The 27,727-nt window shown below is 35.4% G+C and overlaps 1 pseudogene; it reads left to right on the top strand.

Annotated features, from left to right (window-relative positions):
- LOC115287143 overlaps positions 1-25,637 on the top strand; it is a 93,229-nt pseudogene extending 67,592 nt beyond the window's left edge.
- Positions 25,638-27,727: the final 2,090 nt, after the last annotated feature.

Consider the following 27,727-nt stretch of genomic DNA (forward strand, 5'->3'; position numbering starts at 1 on the left):
TATATCTGGGTTGCGAGAAGGTGAAACAGTAAGGGAGAAAGGAGAAAGGAATATAAGGAGTAAAATTTAAAGGAATTAAGTAAAGAAAAAGGAAAAGAAAAAAAAAAGGTAATAATGACAAAGAAATAAGAATGAAACTAGTGAAGAAAGAAAAATTTTTGTTATATATTAAAAAAACAAACAACCAAAACAAAGCAAAACAAAAACAAAAAGAAACAGAAAAACCGAAGAAATTTAAAAAAAAAAAAAAGCAGGCAGCAGCTCCCTCTGGTGGATAGGCTTGGTTTGATGGGGTTAGTCTTGGAGTCTGCTCTCAGAGGCTCCGCCCCTGCCTGAGGCGAAATGAGCAGCAGGAGCTGAAGTGTGCACCTTCACAGACTCAATTGCGGAGTCCCCACCCCCAGTCTGGATTGCGGTTGCAATGGGGAAAGGAAAAAAAACAAAAAGCAAAAAACCGAGTCTCTCTTGGTTTCCGATAGCCCAGCTCAAGAAGCTGTGCGCTCCTGGAAATGTGCCGGGAGCTCCCACATTCTACGCGCGCGCCCGGGCCTCCACCCGCCACCGACTCCTGGCTGAGGGTCCTGTTGGTGCGCGTCTTATTTCTTCCCTGTGGGGACCTGGAATTCGCGCAGTCCGTGCAGTGCAGGGGGCGGGGTGCGCCGTGGAAATGCGGTCCGTGGTCCCGTTCCCAAAACCAAGTTCGAATTGCTGGCGCCTGGCGCTGTAGCCGCTCGGGTTGCTTCCGCAGCGACACGGGCCTCTCCAGAGCAGCCGCTTCTCGCCGCCACAGGCGCCTCTGATTCCCCACCGCCGAGATGGCTTAGGGCTGGGGCTATTCCTTCTCTTGCGCCCGCTGCCCAGCAGTTATCTATGGAGTGGGTTTCTGTCTCCAAGGGCAGCCAAGCGTTCTATACCTCTTCCCCAGAGACAGCTCCATGAGCACGTTCCGACTCTGTCTCTTCTTTGTCTCCCGGGCGCCCCGCACTTGCGCCACGTTGGGCTGGGGATCTTACCTCCCCTGCCCGTCCGGGCTGGCCTGTCCTCGGATCTCCCCCGTTCGCCCCCACTCACTCAGGTATCTTTGAGGTTCTATTCCCTCTGGAGTTTGTATTTTCTCCTTCCGCTCTCTCAGTTGAACGTAATATCCTTCTCAGTTCGAAAAATGGTGCAGAGGGAGTTTACAGAGCTCCCTTCCTCTCCGCCATCTTGGCTCTACCGGAAGCTACTTTCTTTAAATAGTCATTGACACTTCCAAAGATTTGAAGTCTATAAAATGTACAGTAGAGATAAGAAAGCAAACAATAAATTTAAATAATAAAAACCCAATTTCCATTACTTTCTATTTCAAGTTTTAGAAGTTCGATTGTTAGATCATAGAAATCTGGGGAAATGAGAAGCAATGAGTTAATGGAAAATTCCATAAGTTATGGCAGAAGGAACTAAGCAAAACCAAGTTCCCAGTAGACCTCCAGGTGATTACTTTAACAAGTGACCGCTACTTGAGATCCGCTAGCCTTTTTAATAAAAGCTCGACTGTTGATATGTTGATATGTGGACTCGAAATTTCAAGACAGGTTCACAGTATCCAGTCCCAGGGATATTGTTGCAAAACCCAAGAATGCTAACAATAGATTTTAATGTTATAAAGGAGGTATTTGAAAGCGATAGTGTTATTTTGACTGGTAATTTTTTTTAATATTTATTTATTTTTGAGAGAGAGAGTGTAAGCGGAGGTGGGGGACAGAGAAAGAGGGAGATACAGAATTTGAAGCAGGCTCTAGGCTCCAGCTGTCAGCACGGAGCCCGACACAGGGCTTAAACCCATGAACGGTGAGATAATGACCTGAGCCAGTTGGATGCTTAACTGACTGAGCTACACAGGTGCCCATTGACCAGTAAATATTTATCCCTAGTAGTAAGCCCCATGGCATGTACAATTATAACTGCAATATGATAAACCAGTGTCATAATTTGTTTTTATTAATATTAGGCTAACTGGCTACAATAATTTTATTGATAGAGGTAGCAGGACTATCCTGACTATAATAAATGCTTAAAACTTCTATAAAAGTTTTACAGACCAATGATAATATCCATGTCTTGAGTATTTAATGTATTCTAGTCATGGTGTTAAGAGGTTTATAGAGGCTACTTTATATAAAAGCATTACTGAGGGAAGTCAATGTACATAAAATAAAGTATCTAAAAAGTATAGTAGACATTGGCCATATTGATGATTGCCTAAAATCTCTTGAACAATATGATTCTAGGTTTTTAGTAAATCTTAACTTTGAGGTTTGCCTCCCAACATAGAAGTCAGAATTCATTAGCTGAGGCTCTCTTGCCACTAGATATGACCTGCGTCCTATGCTTCTCTAAGCAGATACACCATTGTGAGGTTTCATTTAGAGCAGGCTTTTGAAGAACATGATGAACATGAAATCTTTGGGAGCATGGATATGGGAACTTCTTAAAGAGTAGGAGTGGGGTCCTTAGAGTCTAATCCTATGTTCACTAGTGCCCGTGATGATTTCGCTTAATGATACAGATCTGAGTCTAGTGGTAAGTTGTTTTTAGGTACTTGGCTTCTAGCTAGTTTTTCTCAATTCCCTGGAAATTTTGTGAACTGCCTAATCTTTGATATTCTGCTTATTGTTCAGGGTGGAATCTATTGTTTGCAACTAAGAATCTTGATTGATAGATATATTTTTTATTTTACATATATCATATATTTATATATGTATATTTTATATGTATATTTTATAAATGTTTATTCATTTTTGAGAGAGAGGGTAGCAGAGAGGGAGGGAGACAGAGGATTCAAAGTGGGCTCTGTGCTGACAACAGCAAGCTCAGTGGGGGGCTCAAACCATGAGATTGTGACCTGAGCTAAGTCAGACACCAACTGATTGAGCCACCCAGGCACCCCCTACTGATATATTTAAGTTGCACAGATTTTATAGCTATAGTTTATTTTTTCTTTAAGATGTCAACCTAACCTTGTCAGACTCTAAATGTAGTGTGTGTGTGTGTGTGTGTGTGTGTGTGTGTGTGTGTGTCTATTGCCTTCACAATAGCTCATAGAAATAATTCAGTTTTCCAATGTCTTCAACAATTTGATATGCTTAATAAGGCTGTTTTAGGAAATTACTAAGATATCCTGGGAAAACTTCTGTGCTATTTAGTACAGCTTGTTAGATCCAATGACTTTTCTTTACAAACTACTTTTATTGCTCTCAAGTTAATCTTCCATATGCAATGCTTATAGTGCTTGCGTTGTTTATATATGTGTGGATATATTCACATTTGAAACAATTCTTTGCTTCTTTATATCTTATGAAATAAATATTACTCCTGTTGTGTAAAGGTATTTCTAGTCTCGCAAATATATTTTCCAAAGACATGTGTTGAAATTTTATTTAGATATGACAAAATGATTCCTCTGTAAAGATGTCAGTTGCAGAACCCTTAGTTTCACAAGGAACTCCAGAATTTCTGCAATGACTTTTATGTTTTCTTCTCTTAAAGCTTTTTTGAAATTTAGAGTAGTTACATTCAAAATAATTTTTAAAGCCAATAATCATGGAGTAAATATTGAACAGTATTCTTAAAAGTTTGTTACCCATATGTATTTCAATCATATTATAGATTTAATCATTTTTATCAATTCAGTTTTAATTCAAACATTAACAATGTTTATGTGAAAAAATGTGCATCCCAACAAACTCACAAATGAATTGCATAAAAGACTGTAAGCATCTCATTTTACAGGTACTCTCTAACTTAGTTTTCTTATTAAATAAATCTATTGTTCTTTTCTTAAATACATGAATCCCTTTCCATGTATAGCTTAATAAATACAAAGCACATACACCGACCAGGTAGATTTTTGTATTTGAAATAATATAAACTTTAGAAAGTACTTTTTATTTGAAAAAAATTTCCTAAACAGTAAATTGAATAAGAATATAATGTATTTTAAAAATAAGCTTTCAGTTTGAGAACATTTTAGATATACAGGAAAAGTAGAAAGAAGGTGCAAAATTTCATATGTCTCATACCTAGTTTTGCTTTTTAATATCTTATAGTATTATGCATTTGTCAAAATTAAAATTAATAATTAAAGTTGCTATATTATTAAATGTATACCTAGACTTCTTTAACTTTTATGTAATATTCTCTTTTCTGTTCCAAGATCTCTTGAGTGTTCTCACATTACATTTAAAAGTTAAGTTTCTTATTACGTTTGTTGCTAGCTGTGGGTTTTATATATCATCTTTATCATGTTGTGGTAGCTCCCATACACTTGTAGTTTGCTCAGTTTTTATCATTAATTGGTGTTGAATTTTGTCAAACTATATTTTGATGCTATTATTCTATTTTCATTTTAACTTTCTGTTAATTTGTTTTCTTTTACTTGCTTTAGTCTGAAACTGTTTTCCACTTGCTTAAATATATAACATATTGTCTCTATTGATGCAGTGGATTACACGATCTAAAAATGTTTAACCCGCCTTGAGTGCATGAAATAAATATAATTTATACACGATTGGATTTAATTTGCTAATGTTCTGTTGAAGAATTTGCATAAGTTCATGAGAAATATTGGTCTGTAGTTGTGTTTCTAAAATATTTTTGAAGGTTTGTATTAGGGTAATGCTGGCATCCAGCTTTTCTTTCTTCTTCAATTTCTGGAAAAGATTGTGGAGAATTAGTTATTATTACTGTTCAAATGTTTGCTAGAATTCATCAGTGAATATATTTGGGGCTGGTGCTTTTTTTTTGGAACATTATTAATTATTTATTTGATTTCTTTAATTTTGGAGCATTTCAGGTTATCTGTATTTTTTTGTATCTAATTTGGTACCTGTGTCTTTTAAGAAATTTTTATTTCATCTAGATTATCAAATTAGTGGACACAATTTTTATAATATTCTTTCATCCTTTTACTATCCAAAAGATTAGTTGTGATGCTTCTTTCATTTCTGATATTGGTAATATGGGTCGTCTTTTTTTCTTGATTTATCTGATGGAGGTTTATAATTGATCTTTTCAGAGAGCCATATTTTGATGCCATTATCCTACTTTCATTTTGACTTTATTTTCTTTTACTTTAGTCTTAAACTGTCCTGCTCTACTTGCTTAAATTGCAAGCTTAGATTTGACTGATCTTTCTTTTGTTCTAACATGAATTTAATCCTACAAGTTTCCCTTTAAGTACTATTTTCACCATATCCTGAAGATACTGTATGTTGTATTGTTAATTTAAGGTATTTCTAATGTTATGTTTTAGAGAATTTACTTCTCTGTTATGTACTGTTCCTCTTTGTTCTTGATAATTTTTCTTGTTCTGAAGTCTGTTTTGTATGAAACCAGTCATTTCAGCATTTTGTGTGTGTGTGTGTGTGTGTGTGTGTGTGTGTGTGTGTGTGTTAGGATGGCATGTACTTTGATTTTTATTATACCAGAGTCTTTATATTTAAAATATATTTTTCTTCTTGACAGTATATAGTTGGGTCCTATTTTCACTTCACTCTGACCATCTGTCTTTCATTGGTGACTTTAAATAATTTACTTTTAATATGATAGATATAATTTGATATCTTCCATATTTGTAATTTTTTATTAATTGCATTTGTATTTATTCCTCTCTTCTCTGCATTCTGTTTTATAATTGAAAATGTTAAAAAATTCCATTTTATATCCTCTAATCCTCTTTTTAAAATGTCTTTAGTAGTTGCCCTAGAGTTTCCAATTTTTAAATTAAGTCCAATTTGAATTAATACTATGTGGCTTCATATGTAATGCAGGTAGCTTAAAGTAATCTTAGTTCCTCCTTACCATTTTTAATGATAATGATAGCATTCATTTTTCTTATCCGTATGCTATAATCTAATGCATTGCTACCAATATTTTAAACTGTTCTAAATCAGGAAGGAAAATGGTTCATTTTACCTCCATTTATTACTTCAATATTCTTCTTTATGTAGAATAATTCTTGACTTATAGAATGTCCTGTTCTCTGATGAACTTTTATTGCCCTATTTTGGAGGGTATAGGTCTGCTGGAGATGAATAATAGTTTATTTTTGGTCTCAAAGTCTTTGTATCTCCTTCACTTTCCTTGATAATTTCACTGGATGTAGAATTCTAGGTTGATTATTTTTTCCCCAAAACCTAAACATCTTACTGTACTTTTTATTTTCTGGGTTCTGACAAAAAGATTAATGCCATTCTTACTCTTGTTCCTCTACAGGGAAGTTGTTTCTTACCACTCCTGGCCTTTTGCAATATTTTTTCTTTGTTTTTGTCTTTTGCTTTCTGTAGTTTAAATATAATATGCTTGAGTATAGTTCTTTTTTTCTTTCTATTTTTTTTTCTGAGGTGGGATCTTGTTTCTTCTACTTGATATTCTCTCAGGATCTGTGTCTTTCTGTCAGCCATTAATGTTGAAAAGGGCTCAGCCCTCATATTTCAAATACTTCTTCATTTTCATTATTCTTCTTATGTTCCAATTACACCTATCTTTATAAATTGTCACATAGTTCTTAGGTGTTCTCTTTCTGTTTGTTTTTCTCTTTATACTTGATGTTAGGAAGTTTCAATAGACCTATATTTGTAGGAGACTGTTTCCAGTCTGAATTAGCAGTAAAGGCATTCATTTCTGTTACATTGCTTATTTCTAGCATTTCCTATTCTTTCTTAGAATTTCTATCTTTGTACTTATATTAACCTTCTGTCTTGCATTTAGTATTTTTCTATTACACATCAAATATTAATGGTGGTTATATTAACTTTTGTATCTGATAATACCAAAATCTTTTCATATGTGACTCTAGTTCAGATACTTGCTTTGTCTACTTAGAATATGTTTTTTCTTGTAATTTTTTGATGAAAACCAAGAATATTTATTGTATTGAGTAGTGGAGGTTGAGGTAAATATCTTTAGTGTGAGGCTTTATGTTGATTTGATTAGAAATTGGGCTGTGTCAAATATTTGCAATTAGTATAGATGTTAGTAACTTGCAATTCCTCTAGTTTCCTTTTATTTGTCTCCTAATTTACAATAATAATTAGTATATTACTTTTACTCAAGAACTCATTCTCAGTGACAGTCTGTGTATAGATTGTGAAATGATTACTACAATCATTAATATATTACCTCACATAGTTACATTTTTGTGTATGTGATGAGAACACCTAACATCTTCTCTTAGTAGATTTCAAATATGTAATACAGTGTTATTAACTATCATCACCATGCTATATACTGGGTCTCCAGAACCTGTTCATCTGATAACTGAAGGATTACACCCTGTGACCAACCTCTATCATTTCAGCATTAGTACTTGACTAATGCAGGGGAATGATAAAAGCAGAGGGCCCTGTGTGACAGCACTCGTGCCATGCCTGTGAAATGAGCCATATATTGTTAAATACACACTCTGGAAACGTTTTCTTCTCTTGGCTTCTGGATCCCTTGCCTTCCTTTTATTTCCCCCATTTCCTGATTTCTGCTTATTGATGTGACTAGGATCAATCCTCAGATTTTTCTTCACCTATACTCATTCTTTAGGGACATCATCAAGTCCCAAAGCTGATGCCGTCTAAACATGTTTATCTAATCCTAAAATCTAAACCAAATTCTAGGCTCAGATAACATTCTCTACCCAAACTCCCTTCCACTTATATGTCCATAGGCATCCTAAAATATGCATGGCCAAAACCTTTTCTTCCTTCTCAGGAATCTGGGGAATAGGACATCTGTTCTCTAAGATCAAAGATGTTAGTATCCATAAGCGAAATAAGTCGGGCAGAGAAGGACAGATACCATATGTTGTCACTCATAGGTCTAACAGGAGAAACCCAACGGGATACCATGGAAAGGGAAAAGGGGGGAAAGAGTTGGGGAGAGGGGATGAGGCAAATCATGAGAGACCTTTGAATGCTAAGAACAAACTGAGGGCTAAGGAGGGAGGAAGAAAGGGGGAGGGGGATGATGGTCATGGAGAGGGGCTCTTCTGGGGAAGAGCACTGGGTGTTATGGAAACCAACTTGGTAATAAACTATTAATAAAAAAAGACATTAGTATCATTCTAGTTTCCTTCCTTGACACAACTCATCAAGTCCATCAAACTCTTTCAATTCTACCTTCAAAATATTGCCCCAATCTAAGCATTTTTTACCTCTATATGACTAGTAATATCTTAGTATAAATCAACATCATCTTACACCTGAATTACTAAAATATCTTCCTAACTGGGCTTCAAGAGTCCCCCTCCCCCCCCCAAAGTCAGCAACCAAAGCATTTCTGCTAATAAATACATAAGGTTACATCCCTTATGAACCTTTTAATGGCTCTCTTTAGGATCACTCTCCAAGTCCTGAGATTCCACAAGATTCTTCTCTTCTGGCTCTCCATCCAAATCCATCTCCACATTTTCTCTCTGGTCTAGTTTCAGTGGCCTCTAGTGTTGGTTTTCCTGCACTATTTCCTGCAATAAAACTGAAGTTTCAGAGCTCTTCATTTGCTCCTTACTTGTACAGCCCCTTTTTAAGGCCCTGGGCAGGCCCCTGACAGTATGCACACCTGACTAAAAGGAAGATAATTCAACTACAAGGCATTGGGACCATTGCCTTTTTTTCCATGCCGACTTTCCTTTTTACATATTTGCTCCTGCCAAGTGACAGTGGTGAGGCATCAGAATATATTCATATGAAACCTTCTTCTTCACAGTCCTCAAAATTACCAGCCATGGGGATGCCTGGGTGGCTCAGTTGGTGAAGCATCTGACTCTTGATTGCAGCTCAGGTCATGATCTCACAGTTCATGAAATTGAGCCCTGCATTAGGCATCATGCTGACAGAACGGAGTCTGCATGGGATTCTCCATCTCTCTCTCTTCCCCATTCTCTCTCTCTCCCTCTCTACCTCTCAAAATAAATAAATAAATAAATAAATAAATAAATAAATAAATAAATAAATTTTTTAAAAAAGGGCCAGCTATGTCAATGTAGTCTCTAATAGGAAAGTTCTTGGAAATGTATTCCTGCACCAAACAGCTAATAAGTTGACTAATTATTCAGTGCACACACACACACACACACACACACACAGACACACATACACTGAAATGACTATGAAATATATATGTACCTCTAAACACCTACTCAGTTTCCTTGTAGCCACATTCCAAAGATTTGATTATCATGCCAATCAAGCCTTACAACATTAAGACAGTCATATTTTATAAACTCAAACACAAATTGAAAAAAATAATTAAAGTTGATAATGCTTTAAATGTAACCGAGTGAGGTTTTGAAACATTTCACCAAAACAAGAAATTAGACTCTTGATTTAACATATATGCAGTATTGTCATATTAAAAAATTATTATGGAGGAACTCAGAGAAAAGATAAAGATTTACAGTCTCTAAAGGAAATGAGGAAGGAAATAAATTGAAACTATTTTGATATCAAGAAGCAATATGAAAAAAATCACATCCCACCAAGCAGTGATTCATTGAAAATACATTTTGAAGTGATGAGTAGAATCTTAAGTTGTTTGATAATCCACTTAATGAAGAGGAGATAATAGTTTGAATAGAAGGTGGAAAAAATTAATTTCATGCTGATTTAACACAAAATACTGATACTAACAGATAACATGACTGTTAATGCAGCTCTATATGACTCCACATCAGTGACATGGGTCATTGTCAGTTGAAATAATTTTTACAATTACTTTACAAGAAAAATTAAAATGCCCTGAGATTTTATAACTTACACATAAAAAGAACTTTATAGAAGTTCTCAGAAGTTTAACAGTAATACTAAAACATTGCATGATGTTTGGAATATATGTTTTAAAAGCAAAAGCTGGTTTTCTTATCCCTCAGGAAAAAAAAAATTGATCAAATATGCTAGAAAAAATTATCATCCGCTCTTAGATAATCATTGCTATATAGGAGATATTTAACAGTATGTAACAGAAAAATGTAGAAGAAAATAAAAAAAGGGTATCAGTTGATTAATAAAAGATATTAGGAATTTTCTTAGATTTGTAGTGGTTGTGCTATTTTCCAGTTAACATAAAATTTTTAATCAATTTTTCAAAAACTCATTCTTGTAGCTAATTTTATTTTGACATTCTTCACTTTTTTGGAAAAAAAAAAAGGGGAGGGATCAGGTTTTCAGCTCCCGCTGAGCCCTATTCATCATCTCTGGTGGTTCTGCTTTGCTGCACATAAACTGTCCTTGCAATTCCCTCAGGTTGGAGGCCTCTACGCGCACTCATCAGAGTCTTCCATGATGACCAAGTGAAAATGGCAGGGACCTCCTCCTCACCCCTTCCAGTCACCCTCTTTCCTTTCCCCTATTTGTGTTGTCCTGACACTGTAAAGTCCATCAGGGAGATCCATGATCTGTTTTAATCACTACTGTAACTCTTGATCCCAACAGAGTGCCTGCTTTATGGGACATTAGGAAAAGTGAATCTGGAAGAAAGAGATTATATATTACATTCTTTAAAATACATTTTAAATGCATGTGTGTATCATCACATTTAAATGGGGTCCACAAGAGAATTACAACATACAACATTGGGCCAAATTTTTAGAATATCATTAAGAAACTATGTGTTAAGTATTATTAGGTCTTTACTTAAATGAATAAATGTAGGATTTTAAAAGGTCTGTACCCTATACATTTGTAGGATGTTATGAGAGACAAAGGCATACATGTCCAAAACACACAGAAATCTATTAACTATATTACAATAAAATTAATAAAGAGAAGTATGGTAAAAATATTTTAATACTGTGTGGGGAAAAGAACTGCGTTTTTGCCTCTTGAATGACTTTGTTGCACTGATGTGATTTGGAATATTTTTTATTCAGCACAGACTTTATTTTTTTTAAATAAAGTTACATTTTATCTAAATGTAGCTCATTGGTTATTGTCCATTCCTAGTTGAAGAGTAGGGAGGAGGGACAGTTTGATTCAGGCCACTACTTCCTAAGACCTAAGCCTTCTAGAAGAATGATATGAGAGCCACAGTGTGTGCTTGTTTATTTTTAATTTATTTTAGTCTTTTTTCTTTTGAGAGAGAGAGAGAGAGAGAGAGACAGACAGACAGACAGATACACAGAATTTGAAGCAGGCTCCAGGCTCTAAGCTGTCAGCACAGAGCCCAATGTGGGGCTCAAACTCACAAACCTTAAGTTTGCCACCAGAGCCAAAGTCAGACACTTAACCGCCAGAGCCACCCAGGGGCCCACAGTGTTTTAAATATGGAATGGGGCAGGGTCCCTGGGTGGCTCAGTTGAGTGACCGACTTCGGCTCAGGTCATGATCTCATGGTTCTTGGATTCAGACCCTGCATCAGGCTCTGGGCTGACAACTTGCACAGAGCCTGGAGCCTGCTTCGGATTCTGTGTCTCCTCCTCTCTCTGCCCCTATGCCATTCGTGCTCTGTCTCCCTCTATCTCTCAATAATAAATAAATGTAATAAATAAATAAGTAAATGTGGAGGGGAAAATGGTATTTTTTTTCAAGTGATCTTGGAGTTACAGAATATTAAGAAAACTGTTAATATTTTGATATATGAACTCTAAAACAGAATCTTGATTATGTAGTTATTGATCTTTTCATCATTTAAATAGGGTTTTGGAGTAACTCTGCTCTCCACCTACTTTCTCTGAAGGCTTTCTTTTGTAGAACGGAGCAATTTGCAGATAGATACTCAAAATACTGCTGATGTGAGACTCTGTACCTCATGTTTAGTAGTTAGGAGAGCTGGTGTGGGGGCGTCTGTGTGGTTCAGTCGTTTGAGCATCAGAGTTCAGCTCCACTGATCTCACGTCCATAAATTCCAGCCCCATGTCGGGCTGTCTGCAGACAGCTCAGAGCCCGCTTCGGATGCTGTGTCTCCCTCTCTCTCTGCACTTCCCCTGCTTGCACTGTGTCTTTCTCTCTCTCAAAAAAATAAACAGTAACAAAACTTTTTTGAAGGCTGGTGTATAGTTTTATTTTGCATGTTATGATAAAATAACAAATTTGAATAAAGCTCTGCAGTTTAGGCATCCATATGAACTTGGGTAGTTTACATGACATTTCCAGGGTTTATTTTCCTTCCTCAAAGGATTATTCTAAGGAAGACCACATATCATCTATTTGAAACACTTAGCATAGAACCTTGTACATGGTAAACCATTAAAGTTTTGATCCATCATCCAGTCAGATTTAACTGATATTCCAGAGGGAGGGTATTGTCACCTCTTCTTGTATATTTATGGGTTCATTGGACAATAAATAAGTATAGAATTTTGTCCTAGGAAATGACTGGATAAGAATGCCAGCAAAGAAAGCAATGTTTTCTCTGGATCATGTCACATTTCACATCTAACAGAGGTGCTGGTGCAATATGATTTTTGAGCAACAAAAGAACAAGATTTGAGTTGTATATTGTTTTTTGAATAAAGTGGAGATAGATATGTATCACTTCATGGAGAATGGAAGTAGTACATTGTGATTCCCCCACTATGAAATCAACTGCCCTCCCCCCCCCTCTCATCTCTCATTTTGGGGTGGCGGTGGATAAAAATTGCATGTGGGATAAATTGCAGTGACAGTGGTAAGTCGGAAACTTCCTTCCTATTTTATGCTATATTTTACCTTTTCTTTATTACCTAGAGAAATAATACAGATGAACAACATCCTGTACATCTGGAAGGCCAGATGCTGACCCTCTTGTGATGATACTGCCTTCTCTGTAGACCTCTCAAGGGACAATGACTTTATATCCTATATCACTCAGTAGTCCACAGGCCATTGGCTTAGAACAGAATAGTCTATCTTGCTTTTCATTGCCATATCCAGACAGGACAGTTTTTTCTCTTTTAAAATGTACTAGAAGCTCATGAGGTGACATTTACCACTCAGTTATCCATGCCACAGATATCTCTACGGCCGCCTAAGCTCCCCTTCTATCCTGCATTTTAAGCCCAGCTCGTTGTTTTCTCCAAGAGTAATAACCTTTATGAATGATTTCAATATATTCAGGACACTTCTAATTTCCTGGTCATATTAAGAGTAGAGTGATGAGTGCATTCTACCCCAGACACAGATAATAAGGAGTGGATTGTCAGTGGAGACTTTAAAAATAACACTGAGTAAATTGGGTCTGCATGTTATTACCATGTGACAGCATTTCTAGACAATGTCAGTAGGAATATACTACTCCCTCGAAAAGTATTTTAATAGGCTACATCCTTTTTATTTATTTATTTTTTTGAGAGACAGAGCATAAGTGGGGGAGGGTCAGAGAGAGAGGGAGAGAGAGAGAATCCCAAGCAGGTTCCACACTGTAGCACAGAGCCCTTTGTGGGACTCAAACTTACGAACTGTGAGATTATGACCAGAGCTGAAATCAAGAGTTGGAAGCTTAACCAACTGAGCCACCGAGGCACCTCAATGGGCTACATTCTAGTCAATTATAGTTATGATTTGTTTTAAAACATAATCCATATTTAGCTTCAAATTAGCCATTTTGTTCACTTCTTTAATAAATACTTTAATTCATATGGGAGCTAATTAAGGGAACTCCGATTTCTATATAGTTGGCCCCCATACATTTAGACTTGGTTACATGTATTCATTATAAAAGAAAGTTCACAATGGTTTATAATTGTCGGAAAGTGTCCTTCTTGGTACTATATGATATAATAACTGGTGATAAATGAAAATTCAATGAAAAAATAAGTGACTTTAATTTTTATTTTTTACCTATTCCTTATTTGTACAGTTTTTATGGTTATGACTTAAAATTTTTGTTACCTGGAAGGAGGGTATTAGAAATTCTCTGTCTAGTGTTAAATTCTTAGATGAAAGACTGCCTGACTTGCTTCACTTTCTCTCCTCAAAATACGTGTTTTCATACATTTTAATCCAGCATTTTATGCAAAGCATAGCCTGGACATTTTTATTTCCAATCATAGCTGTTTTTTATAAATGAACTTCTAAGCATTTGCTTCCTAACATTTCATGTCTTTTAGGACATTACTGCAGGTACAGTGACTCCATCATTTTCTCTGCACTTTGCTATGTACAGTCCATTGAATATATCACGTTTACATGCTTCTTTATCTATTAAAATATTCTTTATCCATGTTTGGTCAAAGGTCCACTACACTGTCATTCTTTTTCATACACACTCAACTCTGTCTCTCACTTTTTTTTTTTACCTGTTAAAATTAAATGCTTGTTAAATTCAAGTCTCTGTCTGTTCTCTGTATCATCCTGGGCACCTAACCTTACTGTAAAAGTATATTGACTTTACTGGAGAAGTCCATGAGGATGCCCATGATTCTCACTTTAATTACTTCTAGTCTGTTTCACCACACATCCCTAGGCTGTTCACCTCCCCACTCTGCTAAGTGACTCCACCTTCTCTACCAGTGTTCAAAATCCCCTCCCCAATCTTGAGATAACCACCTTCTTTATGATACAATGGGAAAATTGTTTCAAGTACATTCCAAAAACTGCAATCTTAACATCTTCTGCCTGCCAGCATGCCTCCCGTTCTGTTACCGTAGATGAGACTTTTCTATTCTGAGCAAGGTCAATTCCTTTACCTGTGTACTAGATCCTATAACCCCCCACCTATCTCATGGAAATCGATCTAGCAATTCTCCCATCTCTGTCCTATATTATAAGTTGTCTTCTCTGATGAATCAAGTTCATCATGATTATACTTCCTGGTATACAGTTTCAGCTTCTTTATGGGGGAAGAAAACAATTCTCTCTGGTATCTATGTTTTGCTTCAGCTACCGTTCCATTATTTTGATATAACCAATCATCTTTTTGTTTTGTCTGTATTCTCCAGTTTTTGTATTGTTATATTCCTTGAACTCAGACTGTCACATCTACCACTGAACAGTGAAATAACTTTCAAGGTGGCCACTAGCTACCTCTATGTAGATTTAAAAAGTGATCATTTATAGTCCTCATCCTTCTTGATTTCTCATATAATTATTTTCACTCCCTCTTTCTTGAAACACTGTGTTTACTAGGTCCTGGGACATTCCTCTATCTTGTTTTCTATCTTACTTTTAGTCCCCTTTGTTGTTTTCTCATATTCTCAAAGATAGACCTAGATTGAGTGTTCAGACATATTCTCCTTCTTTGTTCTATGTCATCATCCATTTTTCTCTATAACATAATTCAATCTTGTGATCTTATATTCCATCAGCTCACTGAAAACTCCCAAATGTGTATCCCCAGTCGAGAACTCTATCTTGATCCTTACACTCAGCAGCCCATTTGACATCATTCCTTATATATCTAGTAGACATAAAACTACCCATGGCCAAAACCAGTCTTGACGTTCTTTATGTATTAAAAATCGACCATTCTTATATTATTTGCATATCGACAAGTGGAAATCTTATACTCTGAATTAGTCAAATAAAAATCCTTTGAAACTCTTCCCTCTTTTCCTCTACCCCACACCCACCGCAGCCCACATTTAATATCTCAGCAAATTCTATCAATTTTACCTTAAATTTTTTCTTCTCCGAATCCATGGTCACTGACATAATCTGAGCAATCAGATTCTTACCTTAATTTTTGTGAAGACCTCCTAAATGATCTCCATGCTTCTCTTATTGCCTCCCATATGCTAGTCTATCTCTGTATAGAAGCCAAAGTTGTTATTGTTAAATATAAGTCAGATGTCCTATCCATGCTCAAATGTCACAGTGATTCCATATCACACAGGTACAGTTGGTTCAGTGGCCAACATGCCCATCCAGGTCAGGCCCACTGTCAGCTTCATGATCACCTCTCCTCACACTCTCCTACTTGATCACACGGACACGGGTACACCGTGCCTCTGATTTTTCTTTGAACACTAAAATGTCCCATGCTCCACGTCTTTACAGTTGATCTTCCCTCTACGTTGGTAGCTCTCCCACAGATATCTACATGTTTCTAGTACACAGTTACATTGCAGAAATATTAATGTGCCTGATCACAAGGTGCTGGAAGAGATCAACTTAGAGTATTACTTTGAAAGGTACATGCATCTATTAGCATTCAAAAATACAACCTATTCTGAATTCTGAAACACATTTTGATCTAAAAGGTTACAGATTGGGGGTGGCCTGGGTGGCTCAGTCAGTTAAGCATCCAACTTTGGTTTAGATCATGAGGTTAATGGGTTTGAGCTCTGCATTGGGCTCCAAGCTGACAGCTTAGAGGTTGGAGCCTGCTTCAGATTCTGGGTCCCTCTCTCTCTACTCATCCCCCAATTCCTGCTCTGTCTCCTTCTTTCTCAAAAATAAGTAAACATTAAAAGAACTAAAAAAAAAAAGAGTAAAGAGGGGTATTTTATTCCTGTACAAGTATTATATACCCAACACCATATATATTCTTATGAAAAATTTAAGGATTTTATTTCTATTTTTTCATCAGGACTAACATTAGAACCTAAATTCTATGTAAGATGCAATTCTCCTAGATTTTACCTAGACACACCCCACAGCCCTTCAGATCATTGTTATTATCCTTATTTTTGGATGACAAACTGAGACCTAAAATTGTATAACTAGTTCTAGATGACAAAGATTAAGAAAAACTAGAATTAAATAGAAACAAAGTAATTTGCTCCAAAGTTGATCTTTGCTTAAAATTATTTATGAAGCAATTATGAAAAATTTGCAATACGTAAAACTTCTTGCTTGTAGTAGGTAAAATTTAGTCTAAAATCTTTTAAAACCTTTTTAATGAAATGAAGGTCATCATAATTAACAATAAATCTTTTTAAATATTAATGTGAACCTCTTTTGTTGAATAAGTGAGCCCTTTGGCAGGTACTGATTTGTTTTTATTCCTGTATACCTATCACAGAAAAGAGTCAATAATAGATTGCTCAGATAAATGAAAGACATTTGTAATGCAGAAATATGTAAGATACAACCTAATCTCAAGGAAGGTAAAAGCTATTGATGAAAGTAAAAGAAAAATCAATCTTGTTTCAGGTTAAGCAATTCATTTGCCTATAATGTGAATTTTGGCCTTAAGTTAATATGCATGTTACATTATTATCAGCCAAACAACTTCTGCAATTAATATACTTCATTTTGCTTATTCTTTTTGAAGGCCTTCATGATTGATTTATGGCATATTCCATACATTAAAATAAATTTCACCCTGAAATTGATAGCACTTAATTAATCATGTTAAAATAGGTATTTGAAAATTTTAGTTTATTTTTATTGGACATGGCATATTTTAATTTTCTAGATGTGCTTGCAAAATATTTAGTATGGTAACATATCAATTTGTGATAAATTGAGTCAAGAATTAGTCCTGAATTATTTTTCTACTTTTCAGATCAAAATAAATATGTGAAATTAGTTTCCCCTGCTTAAGTTTCACCTTAGGATCTTAGTAATTCATTTTTTCACTTTTCCTACTCATTTCTGTTTTTCCTTATGAAACGTTCTGTTGCATTGAGAACACTTTGTTACAGATGTACAACAAGGCAATTCATACGAACCATTCTTGAAATTTCTAGTTTTACCTTCAGAGAGTAATAATATAACAAGCAAATTAAAGAACCATGAAAGTAAGGAAAACAAGTTTATGTCAAAGGAATAAGTGGTAGCAATTGAAAATGAGCCACCTGTTTCTCATTAAGCAGACAAGTGATGTGGCATATAATTCAGTGGCTGAAAAATGTATTCTGCATCCTAGGATCTTTCTTAATACTATAATTTTAGGTTATTGAAAATGATAGCAAGGGAACAATATACCATAACAGTCTCTTACAGGATTTTTAGTGTTGTGCAGAGAGATCCTCAAAAACAGAAGTCATTTATCAAATGATTATAGACAGTGCTTCCTCTACTTCCATCCTAGAGTTATCCAGAGAAGGAAATCAGTAGCAATTAATAGAGTTCATGTCATTACATCTGCTTGGAATGACAGTCTGTGAACCACTGTGTTAGAGAATCACTAAAGAATAGGGAACACATAAAGGCAGTTACAGAGTTTTAAAAAAACATTATGAAAATTAAATAGAAATATAAACACATATAGCCATGTACCTTAAATAATTTCATGGAATTAGAAAACTTGATTGCATCAAGTGGGAGGTATAGTACCTAAGTAAATGAATAGCCAACCTGAACATCAGTTCAGTTCATACCTCTAGCTCAGTGATTATGATTGTAAATATAAACACAACTATTTTGATGTTTATTTAAAATAATACGTTTCCAACAATGATTTCTTTCTAATAAAGTCTATCTGAAATCCTAAGACGACCATGATGACAAATGAAACAATAAAATATGCACATGAATACAGGGCACAGATGCCCATAGAAATCCCACAGAAATTAACAACAGAATTCCCTGGTGGAAAGGTTGGGAAACCATAGCAAGAGGAAAAGGCAGAGAGTTTTCCCTTATTAAATTTTGATTTTCTTAAAATTAAAAGCAGTACTTAATTCATGTAACAGTGTCTTTTATTATGTGATGAAGGCATAATGTTTAATTTCTTCAGAGAAAAAAATCCATGGTATCCATATTTCTGTGCAATAGTAATGTTACTTATAGTTTATCCCCTCTAGAATCTACTCTCAAGAAAATAACAATATGTAAAATAGTCATCCAGCTGCTGGTGGAATAATGGAAGATGATGCCAGGCCTATCCAGTATAGAAAAACAAAGTAGGAAAGTTGCACCTCCTCTTTACACCTTCCTGGACATATTTTCGTATTTCCCTTTGTAGCCTACTTTGCTCATGTATAATTACCTAAATGAACTGATTTCACTTAATACTTTTTGACCTTCTTCACTCATTGTTTTCCACTTTCCACCTCCCTACCTCTGTTAACCACCAATCTATTCTCTGTATCTATGAGCTTGTTATTTTTGTTGTTTGTTTTTTCTGATGCCTAGCCCTTTAGTTTTGTTCATTGGAGCATAGTTGACATGTAATTTATATTACTTTAAGATGTACAGCATAGTGATTCAAAAAGTCTATACATTATGCATGCTCATCGTAGTAAGTGTGATTACCATCTGCCACCAAAGTTATTACAATATTATTGACTATATCCTTCATGCTCTACTTTTCTTCCCTGTGGTTTATTTATAGCTACAGGATTATATATCTTACTGCTTTTCACCTATTTTGCCCACTCCCTGCCATCTCCTCTCCCCTGGCAACCACCAGTTTTCTTTGTATCTATGAGTGTTTGTTTTTAGATTCCACATATAAGTGAAATCATGTGGAATTTGTCTGTCTTATTTTCCTTAGTATTATACTCTCTACATCCATCTATGTTGTCACAATGGCAAGATCTAATTTTTTTTTAATATGTTGTCAAATTGGCTAATATACAGTGTATACAGTGTGCTCTTGGATTTAGGGGATAGATTCCTGTGATTCATCACTTACATACAACACCCAGTGCTCATCCTAAGAAGTGCCCTCCTCAATGTCCATCACCCATTTTTGCTTCTCCTCTCTCCCCCCCCCCACCCCCATAAACCCTCAGTTTTTTTCCTTGTATTTAAGAGTATATTATGGCTTGGCAAGATCTAATTCTTAATGGCTGAGTAATATTCCATTGTGTTTGTATACCACATCTTCATTGGTTAGTGAACACTCAGGTTACTACCATATCTTGGCTATTTTAAACAATGCTAAAATAAATATAGGGGTGCATATTTCTTTCAAGTTAGTGCTTTTGTTTTCTTTGGGTAGATAGCCAGCGGTAGAATTGCTGGATCTTAAGATATTTCTATTACTAATTTTTGAGGAAACTTAACACTGTTTTTCATAGTGGTACACCAGTTAACGTTCCCACCAATAGTGCAAAAGGGTTCTTTTTTTCTCCACATCCTTGCCAACATTTATTTCTTGTCTTCTTGATACTAACAGTTCTGACATAGTATTTCATTGTGATTTTGATTTGTGTTTCCCTGATGATTAGTGGTGTTAAGCATCTTTTTGAGTATTGGCCATCTATGTCTTTTTTGCAAAAATATCTTCTGCCCATTTACTAATCAGATTTTTTTGGTGTTGAGTTATATATTTTAGGTATTAACCCTTTAACAGATATATCATTTGCAAATATCTTCTCTCAGTAGGTTGGGTTTTTTTTTTTTTTTTCATTTTATTGATGGATTCCTTTGCTGGGCAAAAGCTTTTTATTTTGATGTAGCCCCAATAGTTTATGTTTTGCTTTTGCCCTTGTCTGAAGAGACATATCTAGAAAAATGTTGCAAAGATCAGTGTGATGTCCAAAAGATTACTGCCTATGAATTTTATGGTTTCAAGTTATATTTAGGCCTTTAATCCATTTTTAATCCACCAAGAAAGTAGTCCAGATTCTTTTTAATTAATTAATTAATTAGCATGTAGCTTTTTAGTTTTCTTGAGGCCATTTATTGAAGAGACCACCTTTCCTTCCCTTGTATAGCCTTTCCTCCTTTGTTGTAGATTAATTGACCAGCTAAGTGTGGGGTCACTTCTGAGATCTATGTTTTGTTCCATTAATCAATGTGTCTCTTTCTGTGACAGTGCCATACTGGTTTGATTACTATAGCTTTGTAGCTATAGTACAATCTGGGATTGTAATACCTCCAGCTTTGTGTTTCTTAAGATAGTTTTGACTATTAGGGATCTTCTGTAGTTCCATACATTTTTGGATTATGTTTTTGAAGTTCTGTGAAAAATGCTATTGATATTTGGATAGGGATTACATTCACTCTGCAGAATACTTTGAGTAGTATGGACAGTTTAACAATAGTCTTCCAATCTATGAATCATGGCATATCTTTCCATTTGTGTCATCATCAATTTCTTACCAGTGTCTTACAGTTTTAAAAGTATAGGCCTTTCACCTCCTTGGATAAATTTATTCTAAGGTATTGTTTTTATGCTATTATAAAAGGGATTGTTTTCTTAGATTCTTTTTGCTACTTCACTATTCATTTATAGAAATGCAATAAATTTCTATTTATTAGTCATATTCTGAAACTTTACTGAATTCATTTAATGGCTTTTTTAGAGTCTCAAGGATTTTCTATAGTATCATGTCATCTGTGAATAGTGACAATTTTACTTCTTCCACACCACTTTGGATAGTTTTTTTTTAATCTTTATTTATTTTTGAGAGAGAGAGAGAGAGAATGAGAGTGGGGGAGGAACAGAGAGAGGAGACACAGAATCCAAAGCAGGTTCCAGGCTCTGAGCTGTCAGCACAGAGCCTGACACAGGGCTTGAACACACGAACTGCAAGATCATGACCTGAGCTGAAGTCAAATACTTCACTGACTGAGCCAACAAGGTGCCCAGGATAGTTTTTATTTTTTGTCTGACTGCTGCAGCTAGGACTTCAGGACTATAATGAATAAAAGTGATGAGAGTGGACATTCTTTTGTCAGTGCAGATCTTAGAGGAGATCTATTTTCACCACTGAGTATAATAATAGCTTTTGGTTCTCATATATGTTATTTTTTTTATGTTGAACTATGTTCCCTCTAAACCCACTTTGTCAGGAGTTTTATTTCATGAAAGGATGTTGAATTTTGTCAAATGCCTTTGTGCATCTAATGAGATGATCATTTGGTTCTTATTGTTCATTTTGTTAATACAGTGTTTAACATTGATTTTGCAGATATTAAACCATCATTGTATCCCAGGATCAAATACCACTTGAACATGGTATATGATTTTTCTAATGTATCATTGAATGCGGTTTGCTAATATTTTATTGAGGATTTTTGCATCTATGTTATCAAGGATATTGGCTTGTAGTTCTCTTTTTTTTGGTATTGTCTTTGTCTGGTTTTGATATCAGGATAATGCTGACCTTCTAGCTGACTCTAGATGTTTCCTTTCCTCTTATATTTTTGGGATAGTTTGAAAAGGATAGGTATTAACTCTTTAAATGTTTCGTAGAAGTCTCTTGTGAAGCAATATGGTCTTGGAGTTTTGTTGGGAATTTTCATTATTGATTCAACTTTGTTAGTAGAAATTAGTCTCTTCAGATTCTTACATTTCTTATGTAGCTTTGGAAGATAGGTTTTTAGAAATTTATCCACTTATTCTAAGTTGTTCAACACTGGCATATAATTTTTCATAGTGTCCTAATTCATATTTCTGTGGTGTCATTTGTGACTTCTCTCATTTCTGATTTTTAGCCCTCTTTTTTCTTAAGGAGTCTGGCTAAGGGTTTATTAATTTTATCTTTTCAAAAAATCAGCTCTTTGTTTCATTGATCTATTTTGTTTCTTCTTTAGTTTCTATTTCTATTCTACCCTTTATTCCCTTTGTTCTACTAACTTTGGGCTCCATTTGTTCTTTTTCTAGTTTCTTTAGGGATAAAGTTAGAGTATTCATTTGTTTGTTTTATACTACACATATAATGAGGATCATACAATATTTCTTTGAATTGTTTCCCTTAGCATTAATATCCTTAAGGTCCATCCATGTTGTCAAATGGCAAGATTTTCTTCTTTCATAAGGCTGAATAATATTCTGTTGTATTAAAGAAATACATTGTATATACCATAATTTATTACTTTCATTCTGAAGTTGTTTTTAAAACTTTTAATTTTACTGTAATTCAGATTTTCTTAAGGTTTTTATTCTATGTCATTTATACACTTTATACCAATGAATGTTTATATATTTAAAAATCACTTTTAAATTTATATTTAACTAACAAAATTTTGGAGATAACGTGAAGGTTTGATTTGTTCTAAACATGCATAACCAATACCAATATTTTCTTTTCACCCAGTTTTTTCTCTATTTAAGATGAGCAATTAAAAAAAATAGTGCTTTATTTTATAGATCCATGTCCTGTTTCTTCCAAGACTTCTTTTCTAACCATTGTTGTAGACTTTTTTTTTTTAAATGTGTTTCATGGCCCCACATTTTTTTTTTGTGGAGGTAGCAATTAAACTGGCTATTTACATGTGGACAAACATATCTTTGCTTATTAATAAAAATGGTATTAAAATCAGCCTCCATAAATCAACTCCAGTATTTTCTGGGTTGTTATGTCACAGTGTCATTAAAAGCCTAAATTCAGATACTAATTTATCTTTACACATGTATCTAAACATACATTTGTATTTAGATATTGGTACTTTAGATAGTATAATGCACACATGTTATTTATTTATAGTTGACAAGTATCTTTTGAATGATGATGTAACATTTTAATAGTTTCTCAAGTTAACATTTCTTGACTTCCCAAAGTAGAATTGAATTAAAAGAGCACTAAATGGAACTGACCAACAAGAAAAATTACTTCTGTTTTGATTTTTTTAAAGTAGGGCTCCATACCCAACCTGAGATTTGAACTCATGACCCCAAGATCAAGTAACATGCTCTACTGACTGAGCCAGGCAGGTGCCCATTGGGTAATTTTGTTCTGATTTTTTAAAAGAAAAATTAATTCCAATTTTGTAGCCCCTGCAGCCATAGGCAAAGGACATGTGTTGCCAAACTTTGACCCATCGTATGGTATTGTATAGCCAATGTAGTAATTTGCCAGGCCTGCCACAACAAATCACAAACTGAGTGGCTTTAACACAGCAAGAATTCATTATCTTCTGGAGTGCAGAAGCTGAGATCAGGTGTTGGTAGGTCCACGCTCCCATGAAACCAGCAAGACAACTTTGTTGCCTCTTCTTAGTTTCTAATGGTTGCCAGCAATTTTTTGGCTTTCAGCTGCATAATTCCAGTCTGTTTTTATTTCTACATGGCATTATTCCTAGGTGTCTTTTTCACATAACCATTTTCTTATAAGAACACTAGTCATATTGGATTAGGGCCATCCCTACTCTAGAATTATCTCATTCTAATTTAATTAATTATATCTACAATGACCTTATTTTTTATAAAGAATTTTATTTTATTTATTTTATTTATAGTTTATTGTCAAGTTGGTTTCCATATAATACCCAGTGCTCTTCCCCACATGTGCCCTCCCCCATCACCATCACCTCCCTTCCCATTTTTCCCTCCCTCTTCAGCCCTCAGTTTGTTTTCGGTATTTAAGAGTCTCTCATGATTTGCCTCCCTCCCTCTCCCTAACTCTTTTTCCCCTCTTCCCCTCCCCATGGTCCTCTGTTAAGTTTCTCCTGTTAGACGTATGAGTGGAAATATATGGTATCTTCTCTGCCTGACTTATTTTGCTTAGCATGTCACCCTTGAGGTCCATCTATGTTGCTATGAATGGCCAGATGTCATTCTTTCTCATTGCCATGTAGCATTCCATTGTATATATAAATCACATCTTCTTGATCCACTCATCAGTTGATGGACATTTAGGCTCTTTCCATGATTTGGCTATTGTTGACAGTGCTGCTATGAACATTTGGGGTGCATGTGCTTCTATGCATCAGCACTTCTGTATCCCTTGGACAATGACCCTATTGTCAAATAAGCTTATGGTCTGTGCTCCTCAGGGTTAGGACTTCAACATAACTTTTTGGAGGGGGGTGTGTGCATAAATCAAGCTATAACAGCCAGCAAGGAAAAAATGAGTTGTAACATATTATCTGTCGTACAAGTACATATTGCACCGAATTCCATCTCCTTGCTAAATGTGTTCTATGCTACAAAAATTATCAGTAGCCTGTGCTCTTTGTTATTGATTCTATGGGTGCTACAAGCAGATCTAGTGGTCACTTCTGATCATGCTCTCTCTCCTGCGTGCCTATGTTCTGTCTACCTGGCATGTCATGTAATCACCACTTTTCCAAATTATATTCACTGTTAATAACTAGCATATTCAGTATGTACTTTCTTACTTGCCTCTAGCATGAAATAATCACCTCCTAAAAATTACAAGCATTTGTTATTTGCATTGCAGATTACATTTAGTTAATGTCTTATACTGTTATTACATAAACAGGTGTTATGCACACACTTTTGCTTTCAAAAAGTTCCTGGCACAATGCCTTTTGTATAACCATTTTAATATTTTACTCTTGTATTCTTAAATGATGGAGGCAAAATATTACATTGAAATATCCAGATAAGGTTTCTAGCCCTGGCTCTGGAAATAGCAGCTGCTGAGATTTTGATGCCCAAGAAGAACTGAATTGCCATTTATGGACTCTCTTCCAAGGAGAGAGTGATGGTGGCCAAAGCGGTGTCCCCATGCCTAAGCACCTTGAGCTGAGAGACTAAAAGGTGCTCAGTCTTCACATTATGAAGGCTTTGCGGTGTCCCAAATCACGAGGCTATGTAAACAGTGTGCCTGGAGACATTACTACTGACACCTTCCCAATGAGGGTATCCGGTGTCTCTATGATTACCTCCCCCTGTGCCCTGTGACTGAGCCTGCCACTCTGTGCCTTAGCTGTCCTGACACTGGCAGGCCAGGGCTTAAAGGTCTGCAGGGAGAGAGACCTGTGAGACTCCCTTGAGGGGGAACTGACAGAGACACCTACAGAGGTAGTGCTGTGCCCCCTAGTGCTTCCAAGAAAGTTGGGGCCTGGGCTGGGTCTGCAACTACCTTCCAGTTTAGAGGAAGATTGGTTGTGCGTGTGGTCAGCCGCCTCCGTAAAGCTGGAGATTGTTTTGTGTTGAATTAAGTCCATAGCCAGAAAGGAAAAATAGAAATATCGAGATAATTATTATACTAGTTCACTTGGTACAGGTACATGCTGGATAGGCAAATATAAGACGTAAAATGAGAGCAAAGACTCAGAAATTAGAATGTGTGTTTATAGACCAAAATAAGTCTGTTAGAAAAACTAGTGATAACATTTATTTAACTTTATTGTGTTTTTGCCATGCACATATTTGTTTGTAGTATTGTAATTTGCTAACATAAGACTTCTGTGATGTTGAAATTGCTTTATTTAAGGGGCTAAATGCAGAATGTTTTTAAAAATCATTTTACTTGAGATATATGAAATTCTACTTAAATACAAAACTGTTAATAGTAAAAGGGATAAGTACTTTAAAATTAGACCCAAATTTTAATATGACAGTGATCCAAATGATTCCTTAACTGGTAAGATCTTTCATAATCTTTTAAAAAAATAGTAGTTAATTTTTTATTGCAGTAAGACATTGTGCAGCTGAAGAAAATTTAAGATAAAATTTGTAGCAGGGCTGTTGAAACTTAATTTTCCTTGAATGTCATTTGTGTTTTCTTCCTTGCTATCTTTAAGTGGAAATTTACCCAATCTAAACCATTTCCTATTAATTCTAAGGTTACCTAACCCCATACCATGCCTCTAAAGGGAGCTATTTACATTTCACAAGCAAAGAAATTCATTTTCGGGATGTTTCTATATTATGACAGCAAGATTAGTTCAAAAATGAGAAGTTCAGACAATCAACCAGCTGTTTCATATACAAAATGCCAAACATCTGGTTCTCCTGACTCTTTTTTTCCCTCACTGACTTGATTGAAACAGCAGGGTTGATTGTGTTGTGCAAATATAGCCTCAGAGCAGGAAAATTAGGGAGGAAAAAATCTTGACTTTACTGTAGATTTTTTAAAAATCCCAGATTCAGAGATTCTGAGACTCTAGTGTCAGCTATTTGAACAGACTGCCTTCTATTGTTTTCGTAGTTGACTCAGTAAGATGCTTGTGAAAGAACTCCAACTGGAAGATAATTTTAATTACCATAGTTATTAGCATTTCTGTTCCCTAGTTACCTTCAAGCCATGCTTTTCTCAAGTCTAGACAAATGGACTAAGGACTGCTTAGATCTTCATCACAATCCCAGTTCCACATATAAACCAGTGTTCTGCCTCAAGAGGTGGCCATTTACTAGATAAGTACCTGCACATTAGAATGGGTGTAGTATCAGACCCTATCTCATACGCCCACATGAATATGAAGTGCAATCTGAGGCCATCAAGTCAACGGAGCTGTAGTTGTTCACATTTGTGAGAATATGCTGTTGCCGGCACCTGCTATGCATTTCTTACACAGTTTAGTACCACTTGAGAGAAGTTGGAAACCATTAAAACGATAATTAGTATATTCATAACAGAAGTCAACAGACTGTCAGCTATCAACAGGAAGTCTGTAGTAGAATGATAGAGTGAAAAACCACAGACAGAGTAAGGAAAGGAAAATATCAAAAGGAAATGGGAAGTAATAGGAGAAAGGTCTCAGACCAAAATCAAGACCATGCTTCAGTAGAAAATCCAGAACTATGTTCTAAATAAAAATTAATCCATTTAAGCATTTTGTCTACATCATGAAGATTCCAAACAGCTATGCCTTTTCCATGTGTTGTGTGTATATATCTATGCATAATATTTATCTATTGAATTTGCATGCAAAGATAAAAGCAAGGTTAGTCCAATAACACTTAAAGAAATGACCTTTAGTAGGTAGTATTTGTAATTGCCAAATTAGTTTGTTATATTTTGCTTATCAAGTTGGAGATGAAAAGTAAAAAACCAAAACCGAAACTACAAATAGGAAAGAGAAAAAGAGAAAGAAATTTAATTACAGGTGCCTTTTCAGTGCTTCCCATACTTGAGAATAAATTTCTTCTAGCTTCCCAGCTGTGAAGGCAGCCATTGTTCTCAGGGGAGCTAATTATACTAAGAAGCTCTCCTTCCTGGTGGGCTCTAATAAGCACAGTTCATTGCAGAACTTTCCCAGTGTGTGTCGAAGACCCACAACTGTGTGTGGCTGATGCTAGGGGCATG

This window comes from Suricata suricatta, chromosome 3 (genome assembly GCF_006229205.1).
Source record: "Suricata suricatta isolate VVHF042 chromosome 3, meerkat_22Aug2017_6uvM2_HiC, whole genome shotgun sequence".
NCBI classification, from domain to species: domain Eukaryota; kingdom Metazoa; phylum Chordata; class Mammalia; order Carnivora; family Herpestidae; genus Suricata; species Suricata suricatta.